The sequence below is a fragment of the Schistocerca cancellata genome, chromosome 7 (genome assembly GCF_023864275.1).
Source record: "Schistocerca cancellata isolate TAMUIC-IGC-003103 chromosome 7, iqSchCanc2.1, whole genome shotgun sequence".
NCBI lineage: Eukaryota > Metazoa > Arthropoda > Insecta > Orthoptera > Acrididae > Schistocerca > Schistocerca cancellata.
In genome coordinates this window covers 421,480,055-421,506,590 of record NC_064632.1, presented here as the reverse complement: position 1 = coordinate 421,506,590, position 26,536 = coordinate 421,480,055, and positions in this window count along the sequence as shown.

Here is a 26,536-nt window from a genome sequence, read left to right as displayed (position 1 = left end):
CGTCCGTATAACAGAGGAAGGAAGACACAACTGCTAGCAACAGTGTATGCATGACTTGCGAATAGAAAGTACTGGTAAAACTACAAATGGTAACCCGTAGTACTTCATTCACAACGACGTTGAACAGGTAAGCTAATGACTGTGTGCCTCCTTCACGAGAGCGTCTGACGTGAACTCGAGTGATACTAGCCGAGATCTGTACGGGCGAATCGTATCAGTTGAAATATGAGTCCAATGACTCGAAAGAAATTAGATTATTTGCCTTTGCACTGATAATATTTCCTGCACAACCAACTGTTCTCCTTTGTCGAAATAAACATGCATAAACAAAATTATGCCAGGTGTTCACATTCCTTAAATTTATTGGCTTCATTTGGAGATAGTCTAAGTAAAAAGCCATTTGACTATGGGAAACAATTCTGTGAATCATTAATGAAGAAGGATGGGGAGAGTATATTTTTTCTGATATTTGAAAGCCATGCTAATATAAGCCGAAAAATAGGGGGTCATATACTTAGAGAGTTGAAGAAATAGAAGGACGTCCTAAAATATTACTTTAATGTTTGTGTGTTTTATTACAGGAATATAGTGCTCATTGGACAGAATAATCGTCAGTCAGGTAGATCGCGTAGTGACAGACATACAGAACGGACAAACAGTGGAAGTTGTCGTAGTACGACGAGGGGCAGAGTGATGGACAGAGCATTTCTTGTTGCAAGCAAAAAATAGACCTAGAAAATATGAGATTTAATAAGTAAACAAAGAATGGAATCCAAAGGTTTGATATGGCAAGACTAAAAATTGGGACAAAGTGTAAGGTGTATAAATCAGAAATAGCTAACTGATTAGATGTACTGTTGCATAGCAGAATAGTAATTAACTCTAGGAATAAAATTTTGTTAGAACCAGTTGGGACTACGCAAAGTGGACCAAGTCCGCCGGGTACGCAACGTTGGTGTAACCCATGTCGTCACTCGGATGAAATGAATTACAAACAGATCCTGATTCAGCACTTAGACAACAGTGCAAAGCACACACAACACTCTTAAATAAGGAGGCTACGTGTACCTAGGGACGACAGAAGAACGTCTTTCAGGCTGCAAACTTTACATAGAGGAAGGCTCTGAAGCCCTGAAATCAAACATTACGCCAGCAAACAACAACGGCACGCTCAAAAAAGGGGAGCACATTCGATCACGGTACGGTGGGAATCACTTTATCGAGTGCTATGAAAACCTCGACGAATCATGTCATCGACTGGTATAAAACCCTCACCTTCATTCCACTCACTCACAGTTAAGCCTTTCCATCTGCATTGTGGATACCGATGGAAGGTTGGCTCTAATACTTGAAGGATGCAGTTTTGAATACAATGAAGTGTCTAGAGCAGCCGCCACCGTTGAATCCACTGCTACTAGTCGACAGCTGTCAGGCTGCGGAGCGAACTTCGACTCCGAAAACTGGACTCGTGCCGGCCAAGACGTGACTGACTGAAGATGAGAGCTGGGCTGATCTTCCGTGAATGAAGACCTGCTCTGCGCATCTGTGAGCTGTTCAACTTGGGAACAGCGCGCCTGTGCCGCCACTCCTGGATAGTAAAAGTGTCACATACTGACTGTACGTTGTGCCGCCTCTCGGACTGTCCTCCGCGTTCCTGTTGGGTCTCTAGCCTACACGTCATCTGTACAACCGATATCAGGGGATTGTAGATTTTTGGGGCCGAGCGTAACCGCAGCTGCACTTAACGAGAGCACTGAATCTCAGACAGACTTCCGCAGCCACACCGGGCTGTAGCGACGCGCCGGTCGCGCCATCGGATTCTACTACGACGGGGCCAGAGCACTGTTCCCCCAACAACGCCAGAGCCTGCGGCTGCCGCTGCGCCTGCAAATTCCTCCTTGGGCACAGATGTGCTACTTCGCGCCTCCGTGCAACGCGGGGAAGAAAATAAAGTGAAGGTAAAACTTTTGCCAATAACCGATTGTTAATTGAGTGATATCTTATTAGCGCCCCAGCGCTCCACAGGACTCCACCCCAGCACGTCCGCTCGTCTAGCCTATACTCACAAGACGTCTTATCTGGCGGTCATCTACAAATTTGCTCCCAAGATGTGATTCTGGCACGCTGCAATAGTGCCAGAGTAACCTGCAGTCCATGTTGGACGCCATAGATTCTGGCGTCGGCTGTCATCACCGTTGAGGAACTGTACCATAAGTCATAGAAGTCAGTCATCATGCAGTGCGGTGGGTGACCAATTTTTGTTGGCCTGTTTTCTTTTTCTTTTATCTTTGGGGCCATGTTAAGTCGAAAGGATATGCATATGAACTTGAAAGTGATACTGTGTAGGCCACAGGAACCAGCGGACATTTCAAAATTGCGGGATAACTGTAGGGAAGAGTACTTACGGCCGACTAGGTGCCTGCACTATAATTTACAGGGTACGAATACCGTGTACTAAGGCGGTGCTAGTAGCGTGTGAAACTTTGAGAAGGTTTGGCCATGAGGCACGGGAGTGCAGTGTGTTTTGCTGGGCTATGATGCGTAGGAAAGGTTGATGTAGTTAATTTTGCTAATTGAGCGTGTCAGTATACTAAGTTCCCTCTTAATCTGTACTGTAAGTCGAGATTGGCAACGACTGGAAACACGTGCAGTAACTTTGAGTGAAACTGTTGAAGTTTTCAAATGGCTCCGAGCACTATGGGACTTAACTTCTGAGGTCATCAGTCCCCTAGAACTTAGAACTACTTAAACCTAACTAACCTAAGGACATCACTCACATCCATGCCCGAGGCAGGATTCGAACCTGCGGCTGTAGTAGTCGCGCGGTTCCAGACTGTAGCGTCTAGAACCGCTAGGCCACTCCAGCCAGCCGTTGAAGTTTTGAAACGTCAGGTAGCCACATTACTCCAGGATAAAATAGAACGAATCCAAGCTAGCGAAGAAATTCAGAGAGCTCGAAGCACTACATACTACGACTAGGTTGACGAAATCGCAGGGAGGTGATACCAAGCCCGTAGTAAAAGTATGTCCTATCCGCTGATGCTGTTTTCATTAGGCCTTTCTGTGGGAAAGCCTCCGAGGACGTATCAGCTTTTCTGGATGTTGTGAGGGAAGCAGCTCGATTAGTGAATTGGTTTGATGCGACATATATTTCTATGGCGAAATTACGATTAATGGTGGCGCTAAAAGGTATTCGAAGCCCTTGGTAATAGACATATTTGACCAGTTGGCCGAAAGATTTACCTACAGCTATTACCAGCAAAATAGTACAAGATTTTTCAGGGAAAAGCTCATGGTTTTCACATAGAAACACAGAGTGAGTAGAAGCATTCTCTGATAGGATTTGTAAGCTAAACTCGCAGACGTACGAACTGACACACAACGCAGAGGCGGATAGAGTATTTTTGCGAGAAGCAGATAATAGACGCATTCGTACGAGGTATTTCAGCGGATATGTCACGACGGTTGCGGATGGAAAATCCTAGTGATTTGTCTTTTTTTTTTTGGTCGTTGCGTTTGGTTTAAGCGAACGTCACATGACCTTCGTTCAATTTGATCTTCGATTCCTTTACTCAGTTTTTTTTTTATTACTGAGAGCCACCGGCTCTCTGAACGATCACGCGGAGCTACCGTGACGGCTTTTAGAATAGGTAGATGGAGAAGAAAGGTAGTGCCACTCACAAACGGAACGGAGTGACCGTCGTGTCTCCTCCTGAGGTAAAATGCTACAAATATGCTTTAAATATGGTGATGTTGGGCATAAAGCGCTTGAATCCATAGGTGGGAAACAGGATGGCGCAATGGAAAGAAGCGAACAGGAGTGTATTAGTTGACACGGAGAAACGGATTGTTGCTTGCTTGTCACGGTGAGCAATAAGGAACATGAATTCTTGGTGGACACGGTTTCACATGTGTCGATTGTTAGGAGGATAGAACACGACGACTGAGTGGTCCATTTCATAAAGGGGGATATTCTGATATTAGAAGATGATGATACTAGTGCTGTTGTGCAGATACCTCTTGGTTAGTTTGATGTAATTAAGAACAACGGCATGTAAGTGTCATCTCCAATATCTTGTGAATATTGGAAGTCTGAAGTAGCCGTAGTGCCGAATGAAGTTAGTGCGGTCAGTACGGGAATGGATGATTGTGTGCGCAGAAACATGGGCGATGTTGATTTAGATGCAGTAGTATCTACTCCACTGGGTGATAATGGTGGTTGTTCTTAGGCCGTGAAGCTTGGGCTAGATGAACAGGGAAGTGCATGTGCCACTGATTGTGGAACTGTAAATGGTGATATTAAAGCAGATACTCTGGATATTGCAGAGGAATCTAATATTGTTAATTGTGTTGCGACTGTTGTGGATAACGGAGTAGTACGGACGCATTTACTTCTGAAGGAACGCAGATTCGGGACCACTTCGAATGGCACCACCTTCTCCAAAGGGGAAAGGAGGAAGAAGATGGAGGGAAGAGGAGGAGGAACGATGCTTGCAATAATAACGAGCGAGCCGACAAGACTGAATCCTTTCAGGAATGTGTGCCTGTGGATCAGGGTAAATTTGCAAGTATCATCAATTTTATAGGTAATGAGGGCAAGAAAAAACGTCGTGTTATTTTTCTTAAAAACACAGTCAAGTTCGGGGTGACATTTTTTCAGCCGAATGAGACAGCTGCAAGGGATGTTGTCGTTGCTGAATCTGGCGGGATAGCCTAAAATAGAACCAAAGACCACATATATTTCCTTGTACATTACATGAACACACACGATTCCTCTGAACGGTACAATGGAGCAAGCGATTCAAGGCAGATCATTACAAACAATGATATCTGATCTGGAGTTATGAAGAGGCCAGTCCAGAAAAGAAGATTGGCGGATCATAGAAATAGTAACTGGATGAGCCAGTCATTCTCTAACATACTAAAAACTTCGACCTAAGAGCTTAGGTAGAAGGGAAGACAAAACACAATCTTAAAACACATGACACATTCAGCTTATTAGCACCTAAAATGGAGGGCAGGTCTGTCGGTAAACCATTTTGAACCCTCTCGTTGTAATATAAAATACAGTTGGTTAAAATGTGGCGAACTGTAATCAGCACACCACATGTGTCTGAAACAGGCGATTCCTCACTTCTGAGAAAGAAGCCGTGAGTCAGGGATCTGTGTCCTATTCGAAGTCGCGTTAAACAGACCATCAATTCTTACTGGCCAGAAGGAGGTGCGCCATAGCCTCGCAGTCTCTCTTACTAATCGCAACTTATTTTCCTTCACGCCCGGCTACTCTTCCTCCAAAAGACGCACGAAAAACCTTCGCAGCAATGACAGCGCAGCACGCGGAGGGAAAGGAGAGTTAGTTATGTTGGGAAGGGTATATGCCTCCTTGGCCGTGGTATCCACCAACTCATTCCACGGATACCCACTTGTCCCGGTAGCCAGCAGAATGAAACCTCCTGTCTTTGTCTATGCAAGTGAAGGATGGCGTTGTGGACGTTCTGGGCACATAGACTGGATTATCCGCAGCGCACGAAGCCAATGAGAACGTATGAGGAATTTGGATCCACGTTCAGGTTTTCTCTGATCCACAGTTTTAAAAATCGCATAGAGTTCGGCATCATAGGTAGTAAACGCTCTATGCAGATGGAGCCTAAGGACAGATGTAGGAAAAATGACAAAAGAACCTACAGCCATCTCCCATCTTTGGACCCATCTGTGTATATCACGTTAGAGTCCTGGTACTCATTTGAAATGGTAATAAATTTATTCTTAAAATAGTAGTCTGGAGTGAACAATTTGTTGCACTCTGTCAGATCTAAAACTGTTCTAGGTGTGGTGGAGCTTTGTAGCCGCCACCCCCCCCCCCCTCCCTCTGTTGTGTTTGGCGAAGACACTCCCTTATCCAATACAAGCTGATTTGCCCGTATACCGAACGGTTTCGTCCCTCGTGGACGAGGCTATAGAGTCGTTCTAAGGATTCGCTGATATTAATAGCTGTAGGGAAAGTCAGCTAAGTCAGAAATGACCGGAGCTTGAGCACCTTTTTAGCCACAAGGAACCGCCACCGAGCAGCTAATTGCGGCTCCCCTACCTCTGCACACAGGCTAGATATAGGGCTTGTTCGTGTATGGAGTCCAGCATCTTTAAATATGTTGATCGTGCAGAGCTACAGACCGTACAACCAAAATCAAGAAGATATCGCACAAAACGCTTCTAGAACTGCAACAAGTAGGATCTATCAGCACACCAATTCTTCCCATTCGAACACTTCATGATATCCAGCGCTTTAAGGGCTCGTGTTTTGAGCTCCTTGAGATGTGGCAGCCAAGTAAGTTTGTTATCAAGTAAGATACCTAAAAACTAGACAGTCTCCTTAAAAGGTAAAACAGTATCCCACAGCTTTAGTTCCGGATGTGTAAAAAGAGAACGATCACGATTAAATTCAACACATGCAGTTTTCTCTGGGGATAAATTGAAACATGTCCGAGCAGAAGATTCTTCCAGTCGCTTAAATGTCAACTGTAACTGACGAGAGGAAGATAGGTGACTAGAAGTGGAACAGGAAACAGAAAATCACCCACGAACAGTGAGCACTGCACATGACTCCTCATTACTGACGATATGTCATTTACCACACCTGCAAACAAAGTGACTCTTAAAACGCTCCTCTGTGGGATACCATAAACTTGAGGAAATCTATTGGAAAGAGAATTACTGACTCAGTACCGAAAATAACGTTCAGCAAGAAAGGACTGCAGGAAAATAACGAGGTGGCCACAAAAGCCTCATTCAAGTAGCTGACAAAGTATATTGTGTCTCCACGCGGTGTCGTATGCCTTTTTCAATGTCAAAAAATGGATATTAAAAGCTGTTTCCATAGAGATGTCTCCTGCATAGCCGCCTCCAGTAGCGTAAGGTTATCAAGAATGTAAAGATATCTTCTAAATCCACTCTTGAGACGACTGAGGAGATTTCGAGATTCCAGAGTCCAGACTAGGCGAGAGTTGATTATCTCCTCTAGGTGTCTGGCAAGAGCGACACTCCGATAGCTGCCCGGGAATGTGCAGTTCTGCCCTGGTTTAAGAATGGAGACCGTTATTAATTCCCTCCAAGGGGCAGGATATTCCCCATTTCACCATGTCTTATTAAAGAGAGCAAGTAAGATTTCTTTAGATCCAGGATTAAGGTGCCGTAGCATACCATAATGTATAAAGTCTGCCTCAGAAGCGGTCTCGCGAGCTGCAGCAAATGCCGTGCGCATTTCTACATCTACATTTATACTCCGCAAGCCACCCAACGGTGTGTGGCGGAGGGCACTTTACGTGCTACTGTCATTACCTCCCTTTTCCGTTCCAGTCGCGTATGGTTCGCGGGTAGAACGACTGTCTGAAAGCCTCCGTGCGCGCTCGAATCTCTCTAATTTTACATTCGTGACCTCCTCGGGAAGTAGGGGGAAGCAATATATTCGATACCTCATCCAGAAACGCACCCTCTTGAAACCTGGACAGCAAGCTACACCGCGATGCAGAGCGCCTCTCTTGCAGAGTCTGCCACTTGAGTTTGCTAAACATCTCCGTAACGCTATCACGGTTACCAAATAACCCTGTGACGAAACGCGCCGCTCTTCTTTGGATCTTCTCTATCTCCTCCGCCAACCCGATCTGGTACGGATCCCACACTGATGAGCAATACTCAAGTATAGGTCGAACGGGTGTTTTGTAAGCCACCTCCTTTGTTGGTGGACTACATTTTCTAAGGACTCTCCCAGTGAATCTCAACCTGGTACCCGCCTTACCAACAATTAATTTCATATGATCATTCCACTTCAAATCGTTCCGCACGCATACTCCCAGATATTTTACAGAAGTAACTGCTACCAGTGTTTGTTCCGCTATCATATAATCATACAATAAAGGATCCTTCTTTCTATGTATTCGCAATACATTACATTTGTCTATGTTAAGGGTCAGTTGCCACTCCCTGCACCAAGTGCCTATCTGCTGCAGATCTTCCTGCATTTTGCTACAATTTTCTAATGCTGCAACTTCTCTGTATACTACAGCATCATCAGCGAAAAGTCGAATGGAACTTCCGACACTATCTACTAGGTCATTTATATATATTGTGAAAAGCAATGGTCCCATAACACTCCCCTGTGGCACGCCAGAGGTTACTTTAACGTCTGTAGATGTCTCTCCATTGAGAACAACATGCTGTGTTCTGTTTTCTAAAAACTCTTCAATCCAGCCACACAGCTGGTCTGATATTCCGTAGGCTCTTACTTTGTTTATCAGGCGACAGTGCGGAACTGTACGAACGCCTTCCGGAAGTCAAGGAAAATGGCATCTACCTGGGAGCCTGTATCTATTATTTTCTGGGTCTCGTGAAGAAATAAAGCGATTTGGGTCTCACACGATCGCTGTTTCCGGAATCCATGTTGACTCCTACAGAGTAGATTCTGGGTTTCCAAAAACGACATGATACTCGAGCAAAAGACATGTTCTAAAATTCTACAACAGATCGACGTCAGAGATATAGGTCTATAGTTTTGCGCATCTGCTCTGCGACCCTTCTTGAAGACTGGGACTACCTGTGCTCTTTTCCAATCATTTGGAACCTTCCGTTCCTCTAGAGACTTGCGGCACACGGCTGTTAGAAGGGGGGCAAGTTCTTTCGCGTACTCTGTGTAGAATCGAACTGATATCCCGTCAGGTCCAGTGGACTATCCTCTGTTGAGTGATTCCAGTTTCTTTTCTATTCCTTGGACAATTATTTCGATGTCAGTCATTTTTTCGTTTGTGCGAGGATTTAGAGAAGGAACTGCAGTGCGGTCTTCGTCTGTGAAACAGCTTTGGAAAAAGGTGTTTAGTATTTCAGCTTTACGCGTGTCATCCTCTGTTTCAATGCCTTCATCATCCCGGAGTGTCTGGATATGCTGTTTCGAGCCACTTACTGATTTAACGTAAGACCAGAACTTCCTAGGATTTTCTGTCGAGTCGGTACATAGAATTTTACTTTCGAATTCACTGAACGCTTCACGCATAGCCCTCCTTACGCTAACTTTGACATCGTTTAGCTTCTGTTTGTCTGAGAGGTTTTGGCTGCGTTTAAACTTACAATGAAGCTCTCTTTGCTTTCGCAGTAGTTTCCTACCTTTGTTGTTGTACCACGGTGGGTTTTTCCCGTCCCTCACAGTTTTACTCGGCACGTACCTGTCTAAAACGCATTTTACGATTGCCTTGAACTTTTTCCACAAACACTCAACATTGTCAGTGTCGGAACAGAAATTTTCGTTTTGATCTGTTAGGTAGTCTGAAATCTGCCTTCTATTACTCTTGCTAAACAAATAAACCTTCCTCCCTTTTTTTATATTCCTATTAACTTCCATATTCAGGGATGCTGCAACGGCCTTATGATCACTGATTCCCTGTTCTGCACTTACAGAGTCGAAAAGTTCGGGTCTGTTTGTTATCAGTAGGTCCAAGATGTTATCACCACGAGTCGGTTCTCTGTTTAATTGCTCGAGGTAATTTTCGGTTAGTGCACTCAGTATAATGTCACCCGTCCTAAACATCTGAGTGTCCCAGTCTATATCTGGTAAATTGAAATTTCCACCTAAGACTATAACATGCTGAGAAAATTTATGTGAAATGTATTCGAAATTTTCTCTCAGTTGTTCTGCCACTAATGCTGCTGAGTCGGGAGGTCGGTAAAAGGAGCCAATTATTAACCTAGCTCGGTTGTTGAGTGTAACCTCCACCCATAATAATTCACAGGAACTATCCACTTCTACTTCACTACAGGATAAACTACTACTAACAGCGACAAACACGCCACCACCGGTTTCATGTAATCTATCCTTTCTAAACACCGTCTGTGCCTTTGTAAAAATTTCGGCAGAGTTTATCTCTGGCTTCAGCCAGCTTTCTGTACCCAAAACGATTTCAGCCTTTCTGTACTTGCCAGAGGCCATCTAACCTAAAAAACCGCCCAGTCCACGCCACACAACCCCTGCTACCCGTGTAGCCGCTTGCTGCGTGTAGTGGACTCCTAACCTATCCAGCGGAACCCGAAACCCCACCACCCTATGGCGCAAGTCGAGGAATCTGCAGCCCAGACGGTCGCAGAACCGCCTCAGCCTCTGATTCAGACCCTCCACTCGGCTCTGTACCAAAGGTCCGCAGTCAGTCCTGTCGACGATGCTGCAGATGGTGAGCTCTGCTTTCATCCCACTAGCGAGACTGGCAGTCTTCACCAAATCAGATAGCCGCCGGAAGCCAGAGAGGATTTCCTCCGATCCATAGCGACACACATCATTGGTGCCGACATGAGCGACCACCTGCAGATGGGTGCAGCCTGTACCCTTCATGGCATCTGGAAGGACCCTTTCCACATCTGGAATGACTCCCCCCGGTATGCACACGGAGTGCACATTCGTTTTCTTCCCCTCTCTTGCTGCCATATCCCTAAGGGGCCCCATTACGCGCCTGACGTTGGAGCTCTCAACTACCAGTAAGGCCACCCTCTGCGACCACCCGGATCTTGCAGACTGAGGGGCAACCTCTGGAACAGGACAAGCAGCCATGTCCGGCCGAAGATCAGTATCAGCTGGAGACAGAGCCTGAAACCGGATCGTCAGACAAACTGGAGAGGCCTTCCGTTCAGCCCTCTGGAATGTCTTTCGCCCCCTGCCACACCTCTAGACGACCTCCCACTCTACCACAGGTGAGGGATCAGCCTCAATGTGGGCAGTATCCGGGGCAGCCAAAGTCGTAGTCCGATCGGGGGATGCGTGGGACGAGCAAGCCGTCCCCGACAAACCCCCATCCGGACCCCCACAGTGATGCCCATTGGCGACAGCCTCAAGCTGTGTGACCGAAGCCAACACTGCCTGAAGCTGGGAGCGAAGGGATGCCAACTCAGTCTGCATCCGAACACAGCAGTTGCAGTCCCTATCAATGCTAAAAACTGTTGTGCAAAGAACGTCTGAACTAATCTACAGAGAGCGCAAACAATTCGACACAACATTTAAACGGTTATTAAAATACAAGATTGCCTAGTAAATGCAGTAATGCTGCTACTTGCGCACTGCTGACACACTGCTCGGCGGTGGAAGGAGACTACGCAATTTTACACTATTCAGGTACTAAAACGCGATGCTACATCTCTCGAATACTATAATACGCCCGAAATTTATGAATTAAACAATGCTAGTGCCAAAAATACGCAAAGAAATTAAGAATTAAACTATGTAACAAATAAGTGAGCTAAGAGTATACGACTTGTTTCTGGCAGCTGCTTATCCAACGGCGGCAGGGAGAACGGGAGGTTATAGGCCACATAATTGTTGGAGGCAAAAGCAAGAAGTTTCCTCTCCCGAACTTCACGACATGCATGGAAACCTGGAACTGGACTCGTGGACGATGTTACATCATAAAAGTGCCGCCCCGTGTTGTTAGCGATATCTTCGGGCGTTACTTTCAGGACTTCATTGCCCTTCCTTTACGGCAGCTAATGGACATGACGTCCACTTCCCACAGATCTTCCTTTCGGATTCCCATACTGCAGTGGCCGGAGTTGACCAATAAAAGGAATTCAGAAACTTAAGCTCCTGTTAACAGAAAGACTCGAAGGTTCTCTACTGTTGTACCACGCGTGAGCCTGCGCAGCGCTGTCCGCCTGTCCCGTGTAGCTCAACGACACTGATCGTTCCACCAAAGAACACGTTGCTTCCTGTGACGGTCTGACGATTTAGGTATAGATCCATGACCGGCAGCGTGGATTACATAGGTAATGTGACCCACCCAGTCGTGAACGCTGCCCCTGTGCTCAAGCACAGCCAGCTGGCTATAAAACGCCCAGTTCGCTTTGGATAACAGCCACTTGTGTCATGCTCCATTCGTTATAAATGGCGGACAGTAATAAGAAGGTGTTCACTGGATTGGACGTCATCTGCCACCTCCCATTCGACAGAGTCTGCGAGAGCAGGAGAGCAAACTGTCAAATCAGTGGTGGAGAATGTCCCTTTTGCTGTTCAAAAATGTGTCATGGAGCCCGTACTCAGGAAACACGTGGTGTCAGATCGCAACACTCTCTGAAACACTCTTCCCATAGAATCCCCGAGAGGACAAACTGTGGCGGAAGCTGCTCGATCAGCTCAGAAAGTGCTTCGCCATCCAGTGGTGCCTCTCGCAGAAGGCATAGGAAACAGAAGGTTACTTGATAGGACCCAAAATACGCATTGACAGCAATTGCCCGTAGTGTTGTGATTAGGGTTACAGGGGAGTAGTAAAGCTTGTCATGGACGAACGCTGGAACTCCTCCCTGAGTTCTGTCGCCATGAAGGTCATTTTTCGGATATAGACGATAACCTCTAAACACAGGGATACCGGATTCCTTGAAATGTGTTTCCTAAAGATACACACACACACACACACACACACACACACACACACACACACACACACACACACACACACACACATTCTTTCCATGATCCATAGGTGGCAAGTGCAGGAGCAAAGGGTGTGGCTGGAATATTAAGAGTAACGAGTCTAGCCCGAAGCAAATAAGTGGCCATTTTACAACGAGGCCCAACTCGGTCATAGCATATTTTGCGGATGTCATTGTACTCAGCTCAGTGACTTCCCAGAAGGTCGACGAAGTGGGAACTGCACAAACCCGTGTCTCCTGCCATTCCGAAGAAAGCGACGCTATTCATCGTCTTTTTACTGAGTTTTCTGTCTCCCAGTGAAAGCTACTTACGTCAACCAGGCACCAGCCCCCCTGACATGGGAATTCTTCAATCAAAAGATGGCACACGTTCTCCATGGGCGTTCTTTAAAAATGTTAGACAGTGGGAGGCTAGGAGCTAGCATTCCGAAAATTTTGTTTCCGGGAAAACTGACGGACTAAAAGAGAAATCAGTAATGTAGGAAACTGAAATGAAATGTTCCACAAATGGCGTCAGTGGGGATCCGGTTGATTGGTTAACTTAGACTCGTTCTTTGGTGGGAGAACAGACAGCAATTTCCTAATTGTGCAGGGTTTGGCGAAAATTTTTTTGTTAGAAGGTAATGTTTGTGGCACGGACTCTGCTCAGAGCAAGGGCATGAGTGGTGGAGAAAAGTGTAACGAGATGCAGGACAGTGCACACTTTAGGATTGAGACGTGAGGCTTCAGTCTTCGGCAACGGGATGCATCAGTGAGTGGAAGTTCCGTTTGGAGATGCGGACTGTGCGTTGCGACACTAGCCGTGGCATCCACCTGTGCGCAGCCTGTATTCCTTCACAACAATTATGGTGAGATTCTCTGGGGGCTTCGGGTGGTTAGAACAGAGAGAAGTTAGGCATTTTGCAGTTCTCAATTAAATTAATGCAAGCTCATCTATGACTAGGGGAGCAGCAGTATTTGCATGCTATTTTCTCTTCTCCAAACGGTACGATCTTACACCCACTGTATTTCCCCATGTCTATGTTACACGTGATTAATTTGTTAGGATGATAACCATTTCTGGACGCACTTCTTTACTGAAAACTTTTGGCAAGTTATACAGTGCTAGCTGTGTCGCATTTATTTCTTATAATTAAATTTTTTATGTAAGCTTAATTAATATCCGTACTAATGTCTTATTTGACTTCTGCACCCTGGCAATGTTGATAATATACTCAGACTCAGTTGTGCCAAGATTTTAATTCCACTGTTAGTTAATCCCTTTTCCACGCCTCTCATTAACAATTTTGTGATCCCAAACGCCAAGGACTCTTTTGGTAGGGCCACCACTTTAATAGCACAATATCAATAATGCTCAGTTTTTAATTATGTATTTGAATTCACGCGTCTGCTGGTAGATGCCAAAGTGTCGAGGAGAAACAAACTGCATGTAGGAGTGAACACGATCCCCAAGGATAGATGTTTACTTGTGTTGATTCATTGTGTCTTCCAAAATGAGGAATCACTCGAGCTGTGCAACGAAAACATTCCCCAGACCACAACGCTCCTCCTCCGGCCTGGAGCCTTCCGACCATTGTTGGAATGTGTTTGCTATCAGACGTTTCACGCCTCACACGCCAAAAGCTAATTCTCAGGTGGATTCGTCTGAAAATGCCACCTGTCGCCACTCAGTGGACGCGCTATTGCGGTATCGGCATACAAATTCCAGCCTACGTCGCCGATGAACAACAGTCTGCATGCGGGCATGAAACTGGCGACCGGTGCGTAGGCCTGTACACAGCAACATTCATTGAATTATTGTTGAGGGGACACGGTTCGTCTGGGCGGTTAGTTGCTCAACAAGTCTATTCCCCCGTTTGTATCTCCGCAGCCGCCCTTCACTCCCGTCATTTATAGTCTGGCGGCCACCGCAGTTGCCTCGGCGCCGGATGAGGAGAGCACCATTTTGTCATGCACGGTATATTCGGCTGCAGACATAGTCGTTTCGGATATACTTCCACCCTTGGCCCGAAAGCCAATGGTCGTGCTCTTTTGGAGGTCAAATAAATCGTTCCGTTTTTGCGTTACGACAACGACCGCACACAATCAGACTGGACCGTGTAAATTGGGAACGTAGAGTACGGCCGAAACTGCTTTTACGGCTGAAGATTTTCCCCCCGTTAACAAAGATATGCTGTTTTGTATTTGTATTTGCATTTGCATTTAGCTCTTAAGTTTAACCACAACGCTGGCCTGAAGTTCTGTACTCTCATAACTTCGTTTATTAAGCGTCAATGCGGAAATGTGTAGAATGCATACCGGACGTCTAGGAGCGTGGCAGCATCAACCTGGGCGGTGGTAACTAATGCCTTCTGGGTCTCGTGGACGAACAGAACAAGCTGGATTCCACCAAATTGTTGTCTGTAGAAACCATGTCGTTTCTACAATGCAGATCTTTGGGTTCTTAGAAAGATCGCAGAATCTCAATATTCGGTTAAAGAAAAATCGATAGTTGAATATCAGCAGAATAATCGGACATTCTCCCTGTTGTGATAAGGGATCTTTTCAACACAGTTTGTTTACAACCCGGCGTTCTGCATCTACATACATACTATACAAACCATTATGAAGTGCGTGGCAGAGACTGTTAAGAGGAACTAGAATCAATCCGCTGAAAATGAATTTGATGTTAACATTATGTGAGTCGATATCATGTCAAATTTTGACAAAGAGCAGCAAACTAAGGCCATGGTTCTGGTTTGCCTTACAGAATAAGCTACTGGCGTAGTACAAAATGAGGAGGCGATGGCTGAATGATGCACACTTTGGATAACTGCTTGCCTCTATTTATCCACTCTTATCGGGTACGGAATGGGACCGTATTCTCATTTCCAACAGAAAACTTTATAGATATTTTTATTTATTAATTTATTTTTATAGAAGTGAGTAGTGAAATTTTAAGAAATGGTGGTATTATTAAGACTGCAATGGGAATTCCACTGCTAAACGCGGAGGAGAGAGTGGACAGGTGGAGACAAGATGTAAAACAAAGATGCAGTCTTTCGCCTCTACCGTTTAGTCTATACATCGTAGAAGCAGTGACGGAAATAAAAGAAACGTTGAGGGTGCGATTAAAATTCAGGCTGATAGAATATCAATGACAGATTCGCTGGTGACACTGCCATCCTCTGTGAGTCAAGAAGAACTACAGGATATGTTGAATGCAATGAAGAATCTTGTGAGTACAGAATATGGATTGACATAAACCGGAAAAAACGAAAGTAACGGAAAATAGCAGAAATGAGAGTAACGAGAAACTTAGCATCAAAATTGGTGACCACAAAGTAAACGAAGTTAAGTAATTCCGCTGTCTTGGAAGGAAAGCAACCCATGACGAACGAAGCAAGGAGGACACAAAAAGCAGACTATCACAGGTTACGAGGGTATTCTTGACCAAGAGAATTTTACTGGTATCAAACGTAGGGCTTAATCTGAGGAAGAAATTTCTGAGAATGTACGTTTAGAGCACTGCGTTGTCTGGTAGTAAGTCATGGACAATGGGAAACCAGAACAGAAAAGAATCGAAGCGTTTGAAATGTGGAAAATTACGAAGACTGATAAAATGACGTATGAGGTGGTTCGCATTATCGGTGATAAAGGAACATATGGGAAACACTGAGAAGTAGTGACGGGATGATAGGACGTGCATTAAGATATCAGGTAATGACCTCCGTGGTGCTAGAGGGAGTTTTAGAGGGCAAAAACTGTAGGGGAAGACAGATTGGAATACTTTCAGCAAATAATTGAGGACGTAGGGTGCAAGTGCTACTCTGAGATGAAGAGGTTGAGGAGGGGAATTCGTGGTGGGCCGCATCAAACAAGTCAAAAAATTGATTTAAAAAATATTTAAGTTATCACAGTCGACGGCGCTGCCGCAGACAATATCGGCGCTCACAGCAACGACTGAAATCTTTATTATGTATTCATTAACACAGTTCTTGGAATTTTTTTTCAGAGTGGTTTGGTCACTGTTGGCATTTTCTTACTCGGTAAGAAAGGGAGTAAAATTTTACGTCCCTTAATTACACATTTTGGAATAAATAGCAACTCATTACAATTCCACTACATGTTGGGTTACCAGTTTCGGTTGACTAACAGCCATCCTCAGATCTATGAAACTAAACAGAAAATAGCCTTTAAGTCAATAATTATTATTATCTACGGGGAATTCTGGAACTGAACTGTAGCCTAACAAACATCAGTCACGCGTTTCACCATGTGAAGAATTATTAACTTAGTAACCAATTACAAACACGCCATGCTATATACAACTTAAAGTCACAAATAGAATCGATGTGTTCGGATAAGGGAGACATAAATCCATTCTTCTCCATCAAATTCCCCTCCCCCACTTCGACACCTCAACTCCGACCGCAATCCTAAAAAGAGACCGTAGGCAAGCCAGAGACCGTAGGCAAGCCAGAGACCGTAGGCAAGCCAGAGACCGTAGGCAAGCCAGAGACCGTAGGCAAGCCAGAGACCGTAGGCAAGCCAGAGACCGTAGGCAAGCCAGAGACCGTAGGCAAGCCAGAGACCGTAGGCAAGCCAGAGACCGTAGGCAAGCCAGAGACCGTAGGCAAGCCAGAGACCGTAGGCAAGCCAGAGACCGTAGGCAAGCCAGAGACCGTAGGCAAGCCAGAGACCGTAGGCAAGCCAGAGACCGTAGGCAAGCCAGAGACCGTAGGCAAGCCAGAGACCGTAGGCAAGCCAGAGACCGTAGGCAAGCCAGAGACCGTAGGCAAGCCAGAGACCGTAGGCAAGCCAGAGACCGTAGGCAAGCCAGAGACCGTAGGCAAGCCAGAGACCGTAGGCAAGCCAGAGACCGTAGGCAAGCCAGAGACCGTAGGCAAGCCAGAGACCGTAGGCAAGCCAGAGACCGTAGGCAAGCCAGAGACCGTAGGCAAGCCAGAGACCGTAGGCAAGCCAGAGACCGTAGGCAAGCCAGAGACCGTAGGCAAGCCAGAGACCGTAGGCAAGCCAGAGACCGTAGGCAAGCCAGAGACCGTAGGCAAGCCAGAGACCGTAGGCAAGCCAGAGACCGTAGGCAAGCCAGAGACCGTAGGCAAGCCAGAGACCGTAGGCAAGCCAGAGACCGTAGGCAAGCCAGAGACCGTAGGCAAGCCAGAGACCGTAGGCAAGCCAGAGACCGTAGGCAAGCCAGAGACCGTAGGCAAGCCAGAGACCGTAGGCAAGCCAGAGACCGTAGGCAACCCAGAGACCGTAGGCAACCCAGAGACCGTAGGCAACCCAGAGACCGTAGGCAACCCAGAGACCGTAGGCAACCCAGAGACCGTAGGCAACCCAGAGACCGTAGGCAACCCAGAGACCGTAGGCAACCCAGAGACCGTAGGCAACCCAGAGACCGTAGGCAACCCAGAGACCGTAGGCAACCCAGAGACCGTAGACAACCCAGAGACCGTAGACAACCCAGAGACCGTAGACAACCCAGAGACCGTAGACAACCCAGAGACCGTAGACAACCCAGAGACCGTAGACAACCCAGAGACCGTAGACAACCCAGAGACCGTAGACAACCCAGAGACCGTAGACAACCCAGAGACCGTAGACAACCCAGAGACCGTAGACAACCCAGAGACCGTAGACAACCCAGAGACCGTAGACAACCCAGAGACCGTAGACAACCCAGAGACCGTAGACAACCCAGAGACCGTAGACAACCCAGAGACCGTAGACAACCCAGAGACCGTAGACAACCCAGAGACCGTAGACAACCCAGAGACCGTAGACAACCCAGAGACCGTAGACAACCCAGAGACCGTAGACAACCCAGAGACCGTAGACAACCCAGAGACCGTAGACAACCCAGAGACCGTAGACAACCCAGAGACCGTAGACAACCCAGAGACCGTAGACAACCCAGAGACCGTAGACAACCCAGAGACCGTAGACAACCCAGAGACCGTAGACAACCCAGAGACCGTAGACAACCCAGAGACCGTAGACAACCCAGAGACCGTAGACAACCCAGAGACCGTAGACAACCCAGAGACCGTAGACAACCCAGAGACCGTAGACAACCCAGAGACCGTAGACAACCCAGAGACCGTAGACAACCCAGAGACCGTAGACAACCCAGAGACCGTAGACAACCCAGAGACCGTAGACAACCCAGAGACCGTAGACAACCCAGAGACCGTAGACAACCCAGAGACCGTAGACAACCCAGAGACCGTAGACAACCCAGAGACCGTAGACAACCCAGAGACCGTAGACAACCCAGAGACCGTAGACAACCCAGAGACCGTAGACAACCCAGAGACCGTAGACAACCCAGAGACCGTAGACAACAAGAAACCACGGCATCTCGCTTGCCAGACTGTGATATTTGTGAATCCGTCATTGAAATTACCTTTTTTATCTTCCTTTTCTTTGCGAAAAACTAAGAGATTGAATACAAGTTTCCTCCAGAAACCGATGATTACCAAAACAGGTGTACACATGCCAATAACGTATCACGGATTAAATTATTAGAATGCACTACATCGATATATGAAATGATTCCTGATGTACATTCTTCGCACGTAACATCTGCATTGGGGTACTTTGGTTCCCGTTCTATATTCATCAAATATTCCCAGAAGTGGTTCCCTAGTACAAAACGCTCGGTCTCAATTTGCGAACCATAGTTTCGCCACGCTGACGCAACCTTGCAACACATGTTTACACCTCAACACTTAAATAACTCAAGAGAGAAAGCTGTCAATAACTGCCAACATGTTTTTCTATAGCCTCCCTTTCTCAATCGCTGTTGTTAATTCAGGACATTCCTAAAGTAGACCAATGACTGTTCTTTGAACTGCAGACACCGTTGCTCAACAACCATCCATGTATCATCCTCTTGTCTTCTTGCAAGTCCTAAAGCTGGACAGACACATGATAATCTAGTCTCTCGGACTCCAGTGCTACTTTTCACCAATACTCTGCTGATTTGATAGTACTACCAGTTCTGAATGATGTATGAGATTATGATTAAACACTGAACACTTAAAGTAATAGTACGATTTCATGCTTTCCTTTTGATGATGAGCTATTCTTCGCAATAGGGAGAACGTGGCATATCAGCCATTTAAGAAAGCGATTTGATCTTAAAAATAATCATATGCTGACAAAATGCACGAATGTAATTGTATTCAGTTACCGTTTATAAATAAATAAATTGCAGCCAAGACTGTGTTAATTCAAATACATATAAACGTTTTTAAATATCAAAATGCGCTGGAGAATGTAGTACTAGGCCATGGATGATGCATACGTGTTGAAGTGTTTCTTGTTACGTACTCATTCTAGTATAAAGCGCTGGGAGGATTATACCTTATACTCCACCACACTTACCTTCTTAGCTATCTTAATTTTTGTGATCCCTACAAGAGACTTCATCTGCCTGCAAATCTCGTTTGCTTCACTTCATTCATTCTTTCCTAATCTCCTAACTTGTTGAAATTTGTATAAACATCAGGGTGGTATACATAGGCGTTTAAAGAGGAGGGGAGGAGGACGAAAGGGAATTCCGCCAGCTCTCTCCCCATCGGTCTCATACTTCTAGAAGTTATATTTCCTTTGACTTCGCTAAATCTCTCGTTTAGTCAGCTGTTCCACCTATATCATTTAGTTCTTGTGGCATGACACGTCTCGAAACTGACGAAATCATTTATGTAAAAAATGGCAGTTTTAGAATTTTGCCCCTCAACCTACCCCTGCTGGATAAATTTCTACAGAAGCCCATGTGTTACGTCATTCACCCACGAAACATGAGTTTAAATTATGTTCACAATATTTCGCCATTCTCATAGAGAAATACACTGAAGCTCCAAAGGAGCTGGTATAGGTATGCGTATTCAAATACAGAGATATCTAAACAGTAGAACACGGTGCTGCGGTCGGCAACGCCTATGGTAAAAGACAAGTGTCTGGCGCAGTTGTTAGATCGGTTACTGCTGCTACAATGGCAGATTATCAAGACTTCTGTGAGTTAGAACATGGTGCTATAGTCGGCGCACGAGATAGCACCTCCGAGATAGCGGTGAAATGGAGATTCTCCAGTGCGACCATTTCCTGGGTGTACCCTAAATATCACGAATCCGTTAAACATCAAATCGACGTCGCAGATGCCGGATAAAGATCTTGCAAGAACGGGACCAACGACGACTGAAAAGAATCGTTCAAAGTGACGGAAGTACAGCCCTTCATTAACACAGTTATTAAGAGTATTTTGGTCGCTCTGTTTGCACTGCTGCGGATTTCAATTCTGGGCTATCAACAAGTGTCAGCATGGGAACCATTCAACAAAACATCATCGATATGGGCTTTCGGACACGAAGGCCCACTAGTGTGCCCTTGACTGCACGACACTAAGCTTCACGCCTCGTCTGGGTCCGTCAACACTGATATAGGACTTGATGACTGGAAACGTGTTGCCTGGTCGGACGAGTCTCGTTTCAAATTGTATGGAGCGGATGGACGTGTAAGGATATGGAGACAACCTCGTGAATCCAATGACCCTGTGTGTCAGCAGGGGACTGTTCAAGTGGTGGAGACTCTCTAGTGGTGTGGGGCCTGAGCAGTTGGAGTAGTTTGGGCCCCTGATACGTTTAGATACGACTGACAGGTCAAACGTGTGTAAGCATCCTGTCTGATCACCTGCATTCATTCATGTCCATTGTGCATTCCGACGGACTTGGGCAATTTCAGCAGGACAATGCGACACCCCACACATACAGAATTGCTACAGAGTAACTCCAGAAACACTCTTCTGACTTTAAATACTTCCGCTGGCCACCAAATTCCCCAGACATGAACATTATTGAGCAAATCTGGGATGCTTTGCAACGTGCTGTTCAGAAGAGATCTCCACACTCTCGTACTATTACAGATTTATGGACAGCCCTCCAGGATTCAGGGTTCAATTTCCTTCAGAACTACTTCAGACATTAGTCGAGCCTACGCCACGACGTGTTGCGGCACTTCTACGTGTTCGCGTGGGCCCTGCACTATGTTAGGCAGGTCAGTTTCTTTAGCTTTTCAGTGTACAATTCTGGGACCAAGACACAGAATAGGTGTACAAAAAAAATAATGTTAATTTACTTCTCTTCATGGTCAGTACAATTACGAAAACGTGTTAGTTCGTTGCAACTACATGACAAGAAAAAAATACTTATCAGCGTCTTTTGTTTACCAGAACGTTTTACACCTAAAAAAATTAACGTGCCCTGCCGCAGCTGTTTGGTGAAGAGTTTAGTGCAGCAGTTTCAATTTCGCCACTGATGTCGCCTCTCTCAGTTGTTCAGCATGCGTTGTGACGTTGTTTCTTACTTTGGCGGGGAATATTTCACAGGGAGTGAGAAATTGAAACACTGTGGAAACAGCAATTTTTTTTTTTTTTTGTTATCAGTGTTAATACTTGTTTGATGCGGCCCGCCACAAATGCCTCTCCTGTGCCAATCTCTTCACCCCAGAGTAGCGCTTGCACCCTACGTCCTCAATTATTTGCTGCATATATTCCAATCTCTCTCTTCCTCTACAGTTTTTACCCTCTACAGCTCCCATTTATACCATGGAAGTTATTTCCTGATGTCTTGACAAACATCCTATCATTTGTCCCTTCTTCTTGTCAATGGTTTCCATGTATTCCATTCTTCCCCAGTTCGGAGCACAACCTTCTCACTCCTTATCAGTCCCCATGATTTTCAACATTCTTCTGTAGCATCACATCTCAAATGCTTCCATTATCTTTTGTTCCAGTTTTCGTACAGTCCATGATTCACTATCAAAAATGCTGCGCTGCCAACTTACATTTTCAGAAATTTTTTCTCCATATTAAGGCCTATGTTTGATGTTATCAGACTTCTTTTGGGCAGAAACGCCCTCTTTATCCATGCTGCTCCACTTTTTATGTCCTCCTTACTTCGACAGTCATGGGTTGTTTAGCTTCCAAGACTTCCTCTACTTCTTGATACCAACTTTGTTGTTAAGATTCTCGCTATTGACATTGCTGCTACTTCATTACCTAAGTATTTTGTGGTTTACTCTGAATGTATATTCTGTATTCCTGAGACTATTCATTACATTCAACAGATCTTTTCATTCTTCTTCACCTTCATTGAGAATAGCAATGTCATCAACGAATCTTATCCTTGATATTCTTTCACCCTGAATTTTAATTCCACGCTTGAAACTTATCTTATTTTCGTGATAGCTTCTTCGATGTAAACTTTTTACAGTAAGCTCGAAAGATGTCATCCATTCTTACCTCCTTGTTAATTCGAGCACTTCATTCTTGCTGTTCCAGTCTTGCAATACGGCTTGAAATATGCAAAACGGAGGCGAAAACCCTCTTTTTTAACAAATGGATAATGGCGTCACGTCGCACGCAAAGACACGGACAGACACATATTTTGAAAACATTAAATAGGAAATACGTCTTAATATTTCGCAAACAAAATTTTTTTTCAAGGAACCGTCTTTCGGCTTCTTAAGCTATCGTCAAATGACAACTTAATCACACAGGAACAAATAAAATGACGTGCAACATACACAGACATTGTTTATGCAGCAAGATACAAGAGACACATAAATGATGAAATGTAGGCTGTTATAGGAAAACATTAAATTTTTTATGCCACGCAGAAATAGCTATATTTAAATAAGAATGAATTTTTTTTGGATAGATACATCGCAAAAGATGAAAAAAAGCTGCATTTATAGTTTTAATCTAATTTTATGTAACTAAAACTTAATTTAACAGAGATTGACTAGGAAATTCAGTTCGGTAATTTAATTTTAAGCTGTAATTCTGTGTCATATGTTTATTGATTTCCAGTAGACTGATCTTTCTGCTTTATTAATAGACTATAAAACTTCACAACTTATATCATACGGATGGTTTTCTCTTAAGAGACGTTCGGCAAAGGTTGATTCTTTCTTCATTAAACTCCAACTTCTCTTGTACAGATAACCGAACTGCCAGAGCTATGATTGACTAACAGAAATATTGGAAATCAATAAACATGGCACAGAATAGCAGCTCAGTATTAAATAACTGTACTCAATTTCCTCCCTGGACCTATATTAAATCAAGTTTTCGATCTACAAATATTAGCTTAAAAGTGTGAATTCAACTTTACTCTTCACCCCACATAAAAACCTTTATTTTTTCGTTTTTGTTAACGTAATAATTTCTGCATGACAAAAAATGTAATGTTTTTGTGTGTTAACACACTACAAGCCATTTTTGTGACTTTTGTATCTTCCGTGTAAATAGAATCTGTGTAAGTCGCACAGCATTTTATCTGCGTATGCGACATTTAGTAGTCACATGGCGATGGCCGAAGAAGGTGAAACTGTTTGTGACCAAATAAATATTTTTGCTGAAAATTAAGAAGTGTTCCCCATTTAATATTGTTATCGTCTTCTGCCAAGTACCGAAGGGTAATTCAGTTAATGGCATATACTTTATGAATTAACTTTCTTTACTTCGATTTTTCAGGTGTGTGTTTGCGACATACGTTTCAGAGTGAAAGGTCCTTTTTTAAGGATTTCAAACTGGAGGTTGTTTCATCACGACCCACCGCCTTCCGAATCACACGCACTTGGGTGGTTATGTTATCATATACATTAAAAAAGACATATGAGTGCTAGTAAAAAAGCAGTGCTATAAACTACCTGCATATTACAAGAACCTACTTCACTGATGGTCCTCGCTGAAATTCCTCAAAGATTTTTGGTTTTCATCTCATAATTTATCGTTAAAAAACAGAAATATGAAAATATCGAAAATAAATAGCTTTTGTGTCGAAGATGTTAGCTTACAGTAGTTCAGTTCTATAGAAATGATACGCTCAATAAAGAAGACTCCTGTCAAATAGTGTTTACTACTATGGGGAATTACGTAAATCGCAATGAAAAGAGGTACTACTACAGAGTCTTTCCAAAATTAACTTTGGTAAAGAGCTGATTTTGAAGAAACAGAAAATTGTAAGATGAATTAGTAGTACTGAGAACTCCAATCTGTCCATTCGCCGTCTGTCTTGTCGTTAAGTGTGTGGTATGGCTGCATGGTCATTTATCTGAAAGTATTTAAATGTTCCTGGATGTTCGCGTCTTGGCTTATATTTTATATATGTATCTTTTAGATCGGTTACGGTATCGACTACAGTGTCCCCAGCTTCAATTTGATGGACAACTAATGCTGACTTATTTGGATGTTGAAGGCGAAAAGCTGCAATATGTTCATTAAACATCACTCTAAAATTAATATTACTTTGACATATTTATAAATGGTCGCAGTTTTGACAGTTTATCTTAAATACTCCAGATAGTAAACAAACCAAATAGCGCAGGCGAGCTGACACTAGTCTCGTTAGAATCGGAGTCAAAGCAACGATAACAATGTAAGTGCAGGTACGTCACAAGAAATAGAAGCGAGGTATGCGAGGAAAACGAACGAGTAATTCAGTGTGTTAAGTGATATGAAAATATAGCAATAAGGGAAATTTGGAACGCTATAGTACGGGAAGGAATTGAAGGCACAGTTACAGGTGAATACGGGCTCGATAATGGGAATGAGAGAGGAGAAAGACACCTTGAGTTTTGCAACAACTTTCAGGGAGATGTACATGGAAAAGACCGCGAGAGTCAGGGAGATTACATCATAATGGTGGGACATGGATTCCGAAATCGGATCCTGGATTGTAAGACTTACTAAGGAGGAAATGTGGACTCAGATGAAGAGCAGGCTGAAATTTAAAAGAATCACCAGTAAAAGTCAACGCACAACGAAGTGCGATACGAAACACCGAGGAATGATTTGAGTCCCAAGGATTCTGAGGCTATAGACAGTAGGATAATGAATATCACAATAGTTTAGTTGAGGAGAAATGGACATCTCGAAAAGGATAATCGCAGAAATTGGGCACACCAATAAAAGTAAAACAGACTCCGCTGAGAAAGTGGTGTATGTCTTGGGGTAGTCATAAAATTTTAATCATCATCTCGAAACAATTAAGGCACATTTTGTTTTCTTTTTACAGGTACATGTCTGCAAGTCCTGGTACCCAGTGAAATTTACTCACTTTATGAGTGAGTTTCGTCGTTTTATTTTGGATTCTTAAACTCTCGTGTACGAAACACACTAAAGTGAACAACGTTTAAGTTGATAGTACATGTGCTAAGACTCGAGGAGCTAACTCCCTCAGAGGTCAAAAATTGTTTGTAAAGACATATTAGAACACGCAGAACAAATAACTGATGAAGTTATGGTGACAAACAAACGTAACAATAATTTGAAGTGATCCGCCCAAGAGGGAATTGCGCCGGCTGACTGGAAGGCTGATGATCCAAAATATCCCACTGAGCTTAAGTTTTCTAGCAACTGCATTAACCTAACTTTTGATCCTAACATTCTTTGATTTACTGTACACAAATATAAGGTAATAGAGACAATTAGGTTTCTGAGGTCTGCAAAGATTGTCCCAGGGGTATGGTCAATATTCGGTGGTATTATAGGAATGATAATTAAACCGAGAAAGTCTAGTAAACATGAGCTCTAAAATGCGTACCTTAGGGGCTAAAATGCATACCTTAAGGTACTACGTTTTTGATACTGCGAAACAGATCTGTTTTTCTGCAGACTCTTTGAATTCCATATTCTGATAGATGGTAGTATGAACCAATCTAAGACAAAGTTGTTAAATAAACATGTACTGTAACATGCATATCTTAAGAGCAGTGAGCATTCATTCAGTAGGAGGTATGCGTTTACAGTAACGAAGATGACCAAGTACTCATAGCTCTTAAGCGTTTTTGAGACATAGACTTTTTTCTTCGAATAGACTTTTTTCTTCGAATAGACTTTTTAATAGACTTTTTTCTTCGAATGATCTTGTCATATCCCTTCACATTGTCTACTACTCCTGAGACATTCTTTGTTATTATCTATTTACCCAAACTCCGTGCACTGAATAACGGATGTAGAAGCATCTGTGCATGCCTCATGATCTGCCTATCATACAGAATCTTTTGGATGCGATTT